The sequence below is a fragment of the Rhagoletis zephyria genome, unplaced genomic scaffold (assembly GCF_001687245.7).
Source record: "Rhagoletis zephyria isolate East Lansing unplaced genomic scaffold, Rhagoletis_zephyria_1.1 Rzeph_scaffold_02284, whole genome shotgun sequence".
In the NCBI taxonomy this organism is placed as follows: Eukaryota; Metazoa; Arthropoda; class Insecta; order Diptera; family Tephritidae; genus Rhagoletis; species Rhagoletis zephyria.
The window spans coordinates 77315-86694 of record NW_016159368.1 but is presented as its reverse complement, the minus strand read 5'-3'; positions in this window follow the sequence as shown (position 1 = coordinate 86694).

The window sequence follows — 9380 nt, the reverse complement described above, 5'->3', positions numbered from 1 at the left end:
CATATAATCAGTAATGGAATTTTCTTCGTTTCTTCATCTATTTTACGCCTAAGCCTAGACACTTTTCACAAACACAATCTTCTAGTTTCTATAGGTCATATCTTTCTATGTGTGCAGACTTTTAGTTAAGCGTTTGTAAAAATGCAATATTTGTATTTAAATAGAAGGAAATTCGTTTTTATTTAAGAGACGGAAGAATCACTACACATTTACCACATACCAAACATTTCAAACCCTTAGTAAATTTGCAAACTATTTCCAAAGTTCGCGCAAGAAAAGCCCTACCGAATGCCAACAAGCAGCACATATACATACATACATACATGCTTATGTATACGTAATCCATGAATTCTACAATTTAAATCATAGATGGGCACACCAATACAGTCTCATTTTGTCATGGTATTCGTGAATCGCGCTGAGTAACAGTTGCCACTTTTCTATACTGTACAAAAGTGCGTCGTTTTTTGCGCGTGTTAGAAAACGCTCTTACAAATTTATATTTAATTTGTATTATGAACATGAAACGAAAATAATAAAATATAATAAAAAAATAATGAAGAAATAATTTCAAATAATGAATTATGAAATTAATTTTTATAAGTACATATGTACGTGCATGAAAAGTTTTTTAATTTAATTTCATTAAACTAATGTTTTAAAAAATGATAGTTTATTCAACAACAAAATTCACGAATTTAAAATTTCTAAACTTTGTAAAAAACTCAGTATTCAATAAAGTATACTAAATATATTAAATTGCCGTATCGTACATACATATATACATAAAACCCATTACAAAACACTTTAAATTGGTTTACACAGTTCGGCAGTTTGACTTTTTTACCATGACAAATAATGTTGCCTTATATTAAAAGTACGATTCCAAGTAGTCGTATTACCACGTAACAAGCTTTGGGCATTATTGGCTTTTCTTAAAACCCAAAACTATAATTGGCATTCATACGCAGCCATTTTGGGCATTGTTACATATATAGGTGGCAACAACGCGCTAAAATTACGAATAAAAACATTCAACGGCGAAGCGTAGTGTTACTCTCATGAAAACTGAAAGCAGACTGAAGTGAAATTCGCTGCGTCGTTTCTGTATACGTATAAGCGCTGCGACGCAGACGCTACTCGCGAGTAGCGTTTTGCCCATCATTGATTTAAATCAATAAGTTACTAACTAAAACGAAAAACGCAAAACCACATACAAAATTTAGCCAGCACAATAAGCAACAAAAGTATAGTGTGACAACAACACAAAAGACAATAAATCGCCATCAAAGGTTCAGAGCCAATCGCAAAAACATCCTGGCCACTGCGAAATCAGCACAACAGCACAAACATACATACATACATACATAAATACATTAGTAGATAAAGGAACCAGCAACAATAAGCTGTCGTATATAATTACATTCGGTCAGTCAACAGTCAAAGGACAGCAGTTGTTTGGACATAATCAACAGAACATGACAGGCGCCACAGTTTAGAGTCACACGCAAGTACCGAGTAAATACACTGAATAATAAAAAATAATAATAAACAAATACAAAGCAGGAGTTGTAATAAACAGTTGAAATGACAATAATCAAGCGGCAGAGTAAAAACAAAAAGCAAAGCAAAAACAAGAATTATAATGTAAAAACAGTGTTTATCAAGATAGTTGCAAAATAGGCCAAAGCAAGGAAGCGATGGTAAATTAGTGCTTTTTGCAAGGAACATTCACAGGCTACCGTCAACGGTGGCAAAAGTAACTGTGATGGAGTCTATTGTTCCAGAATGCAGTCATCCACCCAAACACATCGACAATAAACTTTTATTAAAGCTGCTATGCTTTTTAAGCGCTATTTAGAGGTTCACATAGCGGACGAGGAGTGAAGCTCAAATCATTCGTGTCAAATGGTAATTTATCGTAATCGTATATGTATGTAGGTATGCACATACATACATGTGTACATAAACTGTCATTGGTTATCAACCTATACGAAAGAAGTTACTCATACGCCGTGTTGTCGTTTTTTAAAAATCATGACAGCGCCACACATTTGTGCATACATACATATCGTCGCTTAAAGTACCAAACCTCGTATCGTCGTTCTGCAAAACCTCACATTTTATGCCAAATTTTTCGAGTGAGAATTGCACGGCGACGTATTTGGATTGCATACAGCAAAACCACTGAAAATTGTATGTACTGTAAGGTGATTAAATATATAAGGATAATTAGTTAATTATATGTTTACCAATTCTACAAGGCAAGATTAAATAAGTACATATCGTCACCTCAAATGCAAAAAGCCGTAACTAACAAATTTTTTTTTCGATAAAACAATAGGTTTACTTGTAATACGATGAAAGGCATCATAATCAGTTAAGAGGAAATGTTGGAGTTTTAGTTATTTAGCTAGCTTTTTGCATTTCAGTATGTATGTATGTAGGTATGAATGCCAAAGCTTGTGAGAAGAAATAAGCAGCTAAAGGTGCCGAACTTTCAAGAGATTTATTGTTATTCTTAGGCACATGTTCTCAAGTAGCATTTAAAATTTTTAAAATTTTGTTCTGAAAAAATTTGTTTGAAGTGCAGATATTTTTTTTTTTTTTTATTTAAGAAAATATCGCTTAGCCGATATTCACTTATAAGCTTGTATACATATCAGTGTTCGTATGGAATAGTAGCTTATGTGGGGAAGCTGGCTTTGGTATAATGCCACCAGTGTATGCATTCACGGTAATTACCTACATATATGTTTAATAATAATAATATAATAGATTGGCGCTTACACATAAGTTAGTGTTTGGCCGAGCTTCTCCTCAAACTTGCGGCGTGCGCCTTGATATTGTCACACAAAGCGGAGGGACCTACAGTTTTACGCCGACTCCGAACGGCGATTGTATTTTTATGAGAAGCTGTTTTTCATGGCAGAAATACACTCGGAGGTTTGCCATTGCCTGCCGAGGGACGACCGCTGTTAAGAAAAACCTTTTTCTAAATTTTTTGCAATGTTGCTTTGACCAGGGCTTGAACCCAGGCGTCGCGGAGTGGAAGCGCGCACTGCTTACCACTACACCACAGCGGCCGACTGTGCCAGCCGATTAAAAACCAATGCACGGGCATGCAAGCACACATACTAGGGTGAGTGACTCGGTTTTTCCAAACCGGTTTCAACCGGGTTTTATAAATATTTTTAGGTGTTTTTTTGAAATCTTAATTTTTCGAATACTGCGTAAGCAAAATTTTTACAAACTAATAATCCGGGTTTGCACTTAGTTTATTTATATACTAGAATCAAACAATTCTTAGTACTTATTTTATTGAAAATGCAGCTATAGAGTACTGGAAAAATTTCCACTGCAGAAAATGTATTAAAAAAAATAAAAGCAGAAGCGAACAAAAATCTATCACTGTTTTTCTTGTAGTAGCAGCTTATTAAACTCTATCCAAATCAGTGAATTGACTACCTCTAACGGCAGGGTGAGGAAAAGCCCAGATTTGACGGGCCTCACTAATTTTTTCGTCTTCAAACTTACTTTGCCTTACTGATTCCTAATTTAAAGCTATATCTATTTTTAGCAATCATATTTTAAGTTTGGTCAGTTGAAATAAATCGAAAACCGGTTTTCGAAAAAAGGCGAATAGTCCAACACGCTAATCATTTACACATACATACATAGGTCCTTGTTAATATATGGCTAACTATTTAGGCATGTCTTTGTATTCATGCCCACGTGTCATATTAACTAATGACAAGTGAAATATGGAAATTCCCGGATCACTTAGTGGGTAAACTTTATGCTAAATAGAAGCTAATCAATATTTAATTACCGACTAAGTATTGCTTTTTATATATGGTTATGAATTATAGGAACATAACAATAAAAGTCAATGCACTTCGATCACTTGTGCCAGCTAAATAATAAGTCCGCATTCAAAAAAAATGAAATATAGCTAAAGGTGGCTAAAGTATGGCGTTTTCATAATTTTTATAATTTTTGCCATCGGCTTTGAAGTCGACAAATAGATGGTGAGTGTGTCGATCCTTTTCTCGCGGGACTTTTCCAAGATTGTAAATACCTGATCCATGGGGGATTTGCCAGGTCCGAAGTCACACTGATAAGGCCCAATCAGCTTGTTGATGGTGAGCTCCAGTCTTTCACACAGTACGCTCGATAAGACCTTGTAACCTATGCTTAGAAGGCAGATCCCGCGGTAAATAGCTAAGCTGGCAGGCTGTCAGTTGCAGCAACTTTATTGCTAATCGTACCTCTTAATAGTCTGGCGGTGGAACATCGACTCCGCCCTCATCGACTGGGGGCTGGGGTTTGTCTTCTCCATAACTTTTCGTGCTGCTACCATTCAGTGGGGTAGAATAGTGTACCCACCATAATTTACATAAGTACTTTCTGGACATCGCCATTCTTGTTTTTACAAGAGTTCCCCTGGTCTTGAAATCTCCCGAAAGTCGCCTAACTCTGTGGTAAAATGTTCGACCGTTTTTCCTATCGGCCAGCATTTCAAGCTATTCGCATTCACGGGTTCGGCCTTTCTCTTCTTATTACAGCAAATACAGCGGTCCCTCACAGCTCGCGTTGCGCCCGATTGCAGGTTCTCCACAAAGTAGGCTCACTGAAATAAGACTACATCTTCGGCGGTGGTACGTAATGGGCGGGAAATGTGGTTCCATTGTTCGGATATCTCGGTTTGTTGAAGAGTGCTCTCAGAGAGCAGGTAAATTGGCCGTCTGTTAAGATTGCAGCTTTTGGACGTTAAGTTTTCCTTGCATTGTTGGGCTGCACATAAGCGTGTGCGTATCTTGGCTGCAACAAGATAGTGGTCCGATTCGATGTATGGCCTTCGGAGTGTACGTACGCCTAAAACACTGGAAGCATGCCTTCCGTCTATCGCAACATTGTCGATTTGGTTTCTCGTTTTTCGATCTGGAGACCGCCATGTATCTTGGAGGATATTCTGATGCTGGAACCCAGTACTACATATTACCATATTTCGGGCCCCGACGAACTCGATCAGCATCAGTCTGTTATCGGACGTTTCGTCGTTATGCCCTTTTTTAATAGTAGTGTAATTGAGAGTATATATAATTATAAATCACCTTCAGCCGTCCTTGAACATCAGCCAAACTAAACATACATACATATGTTGTCTTAAATAATTAATGGACAACCAGAGCAAAGACAGCAAAAAGAAATACATAGTAAAGACTATTCAACGAAATAATAATGGAAAGTCCATTAATTCCACCATAAAAATAAGGCGTTGGCTGGTTAACATACATAACTTACAAACAACCAATTAACATGGACATTAAAAGAAAAGTAACCTTGAGCAGTTCACTTCAAACTCCCAAAAACCAATTCCGTGAACCATTAGACCCAACCCCACCCTACTGGCCATAAAACACTTTTTGCTTACTTTACTTCTATTTTATTTTGTATTGTTTTGTTTTTTTTTTTTGGTTAATCTAACTATTAGCAGAATAAAAATTGTGTTTAAGTTCAGCGCTCTTTAAGGTTGACCCTTAAATGGTAGCACCTAATGACATTGCCACATATTTACAACTAATCACAAATACGTGCACGCAGCACACAAAGCAAACATCTAAATATTAGAGCAACAACAATAACGCCACAACTGTCCATAACTTAACGCGAAGACGAGACGAAGGAAGTTTGAGTAGCTCAGTGAGAGGCGTTAGCAGACGCGCCTTAAAGCAAAGATGTTAACGCGAACTTATTTTATTTAATAATGCATATCTTCAGGCGTTGTAACCCTTTGTAGTGTTATTTACTCATTAAAACTTAATATTGTTTATTTATGTACATTGGCATGATACAAAAAACAAGGTAGTTTCAATAAACAACTTTTTGATTAAAAAGCAGATTTTTGACAATTGCTCAATTGTGAAAAATTGGAAGCGGCGTTACCCAATTGTAAGTTTTTTGGTGTGGGAGATTTTATATCCTAAATTTGGGATTATAAGAAAACAGTTGTATTAATATATACCTTTTAAAAATAATCAATATCTTATCTTAAAAACGTTTAAATTTTACATTAAATTCGATGACAACTTGCCAAATCGTTATTTTAATATTAATACAATTTTAGTGAACATATTTTAAAATTTTTTTAGTGTCCTCATGTCATCTCATTATTTCACAATGTAGTTTTCTATATCGGATACGATGATTCTGATGTAATTCAGACGCTGAAATTACACATGTCGATGTGTTATTTAATACTCATTGTCTTTGTCCATTTAACAGCAAATGGAATTTACTTTAGGACCCATGGGCCGTAAAATTTTTCTAGCAACACATATTGTTTTCACATGAAATTTTGACACACCCAAAATTTAAGTATAAAATAAATAGATAAAAATAAATTTTCAATCAAACTGATTTGTGTAGTCCTGGGGCGTCTTTAGTAAATGTTTGGAGGCTGTTTTAATATATCCTATCTTATTATATATTTTTTAGCTTTACTACATTCTGAGAAGTTGAGAGAATGAAGTCTAATATTCTTTTTTGGTCAACTATGATGTTTGATTTCATTTTTTGCAATCATTAGTTCATTTTGTTTGAGGAGTCACAATGCCCATACCGGCTGTACCGATTTTTTTGAAATTTCGTACACAAATTTTCCAAGAATGGTTATAGGCTAAAACAAAACCGATATCTAAAGGGCGTGTGGAACCTCCCACACAAATCGAATTCTCATATCTCTGGAAGTATTTGTGGTAGAGTCCTGGAACTCTGTATGGATATATGTATATGAAGTCAATCTCAAGCTCATGGAAAAATATGAGTTTATTGGAAAATGCAGCGTGCCACCGTAGAACTTGGAATAGAGGTAACTGCAATCAATCCAGAACCTATGAAAAATGGGGGTATATGAAAACGATCTCGTAGCCATTGAAAAGAGTTAGCGGTATAAACCAAATATGTAAACTAAAATTATGGTGACGCATAGATATCTCTGGAAACATTTACCTAGAATACTGAGATGAGGTATTTTTCCAACGGAAATATGTACAGAAAAACGGGCGCGACACCTTCTGGAAAGTAACATGATCACAGGGTGTATCCCGAAAACCATTTTAAGCTAAACCGTCAGGGATTATATTATTGCCAAGACCCACAGGCATAAGCCGAAATTGCGTCGCAAGTTTTATGATCGGCTTGGGTAAGGTTTAACCACTTAACCCCCCTTTGTTTTCGTCGCTACTGAATTCTATAAACTGTCAGCTTTCACACAATTTAAAATATACATGTAAGAACAAAATATTTTTAAATCGACAAAAAATTAATAAGAAAATTTGAAAGATTTTATATATTGGGTATGGTAGCAGGAAATGTCACAATCTGCTTAATTGTCAGGTTGTTAATATGGCGACGAAAAAGTGACAATGGAACTCCCTTGTTTTTTTGTATCATGGTACATTGGTACGAGTGTCTACCAAAGGTTAGATGCGTTCCATGTCAGGGTGACGTATGTATTCAATATTCAGAGTTGTATAGCTTAAGACTGATTTCAGATTACAACAATGTTGTAAATAATAGTAGTATATTAGTAACGGTATGATTACATTAAAGTAATTATATATTTAGTAATAACAATAGGTAATGAAGTAATAAGGTTATTATATCAAAACAAACTGCATTCACCCTTTTTATGGATATAATAATTTTTAAAGCTTTGCTTCCATGAACAAGTGCAGATTTCACTATACTTACTTTTAGCCGACTTCACAAAAAAGAGTTGAGTTATCAATTCGTCGAAATATTTTTTTTTTTTTTTATGTATGTTACCGCATAACTTTGGACCACGTCAACCGATTTCTATAATTCTTTTTTTAAAGAAAAGTTGTTATCTCACAGGTGGTGGCACCACCGATCATTGGATCATGAAGAAATTAACAATATTGTTAAATTTTTATATGAGAATTGAAGTCGGTTTTCTGTTACTTGTTTTAAGACGTTTAAAAATACTAGAAATGATTACACCGTGCGGGGAAAACAAAAAACTTTCAAAACACACGAAAGAAGCGATATACTCACGAAACTATGGGCCAAATGTGGAAAAACTGCATTTTTAATTTTTCACTCTGATGTCAGGATTTTTTTTCAAAGCACTTTGAGATCTTTAAGACATGATTAATTCACAAAAATTATTTTAAAATATCAGTGCAATGCAGAATAAAAATATGGGTACCAAATGAGAAAGAAAGTTCTGTAGCATTTAAAAACAATAAAGTTTTTTTGTTTTAGAAGGACGATTAGGTATTAAAAATGCGGTTTTTATAAGTTTTATCGTTTTAAGTTAATAAAGTTTGCAGGACGAAATTCGATGATGAGGTCGTGCGTATACATATTAGTCTTCAAAGAATAATTAAAAAAAAAATAAAAATATTGAAAATTTTCAAGAAAATTTAAGCACAAAATTTGTAAAGGACATTTTCCATACCCATTCGTCCCAAAAATATATTCTGTTATAATTCTAATGATTTTATATGATACCATTATTATTATCCTACATTGAACTGAATTTTTTGCATAATTTTTTGTAATAATCGAATTTTTTAAATTTCAAAGTCCTTTTAAATAATCCTGACGTCAGAGGGAAAACTAAGTACACAGTTTTACTATAATTTACCCATAGTTTCTCGAATATATTCATTTTTTATGTGCCAAATTTCAGTAAAAAAGTATTAAAGAAATGGTATCTTTTATTCTGATTTTCTATATCCGATACCAATGTAATAAATAAAATTAAAATTTGAACTTTATTCTAACCTCAATTATTTTAGGTGTCAATTGTTACAAGTTGAGCCATATTTGTTGGATAACTTTTTTTCTTATAGTTAAATTTTGAGAAAATAAGGCCCTCTGTACATTACTCGCTTAATCATAGTAGAATACTACTTGCGTCATGTTGAAATGATTAAAAAACAACTTGACATCTGGACAATTGCGTGTCCTGAAAAGGCTACCACGACATGTATATATCGCGGGTTATCGTGATGGAACATAACGATTGAGAAGCTTCGGATGGTTCTGAATGTGAGATTCCTTCAAACTTAAAAAAATGCAAATACAAATACTGAGACCATAACCTTCCTTTGATTAGGTTCAGCTCAATTCAGCTATAACCACAACACCTGAAAAGCCTGCTGGGGAATTCCACACTAAGGTTGTTTGCATTCCACATTGTTATTGACCTACTTCAAAAAAAGGAGGAACTTATCAGTTCGCAGGAATATTTTTTTTTTTTTGGAACAACTTTAACCGATTTCATCGAAAAGGTGGTACCTCAAGGGTGGCCCCATAGTAATTTTGTTTAGATCCGATAATTGGAT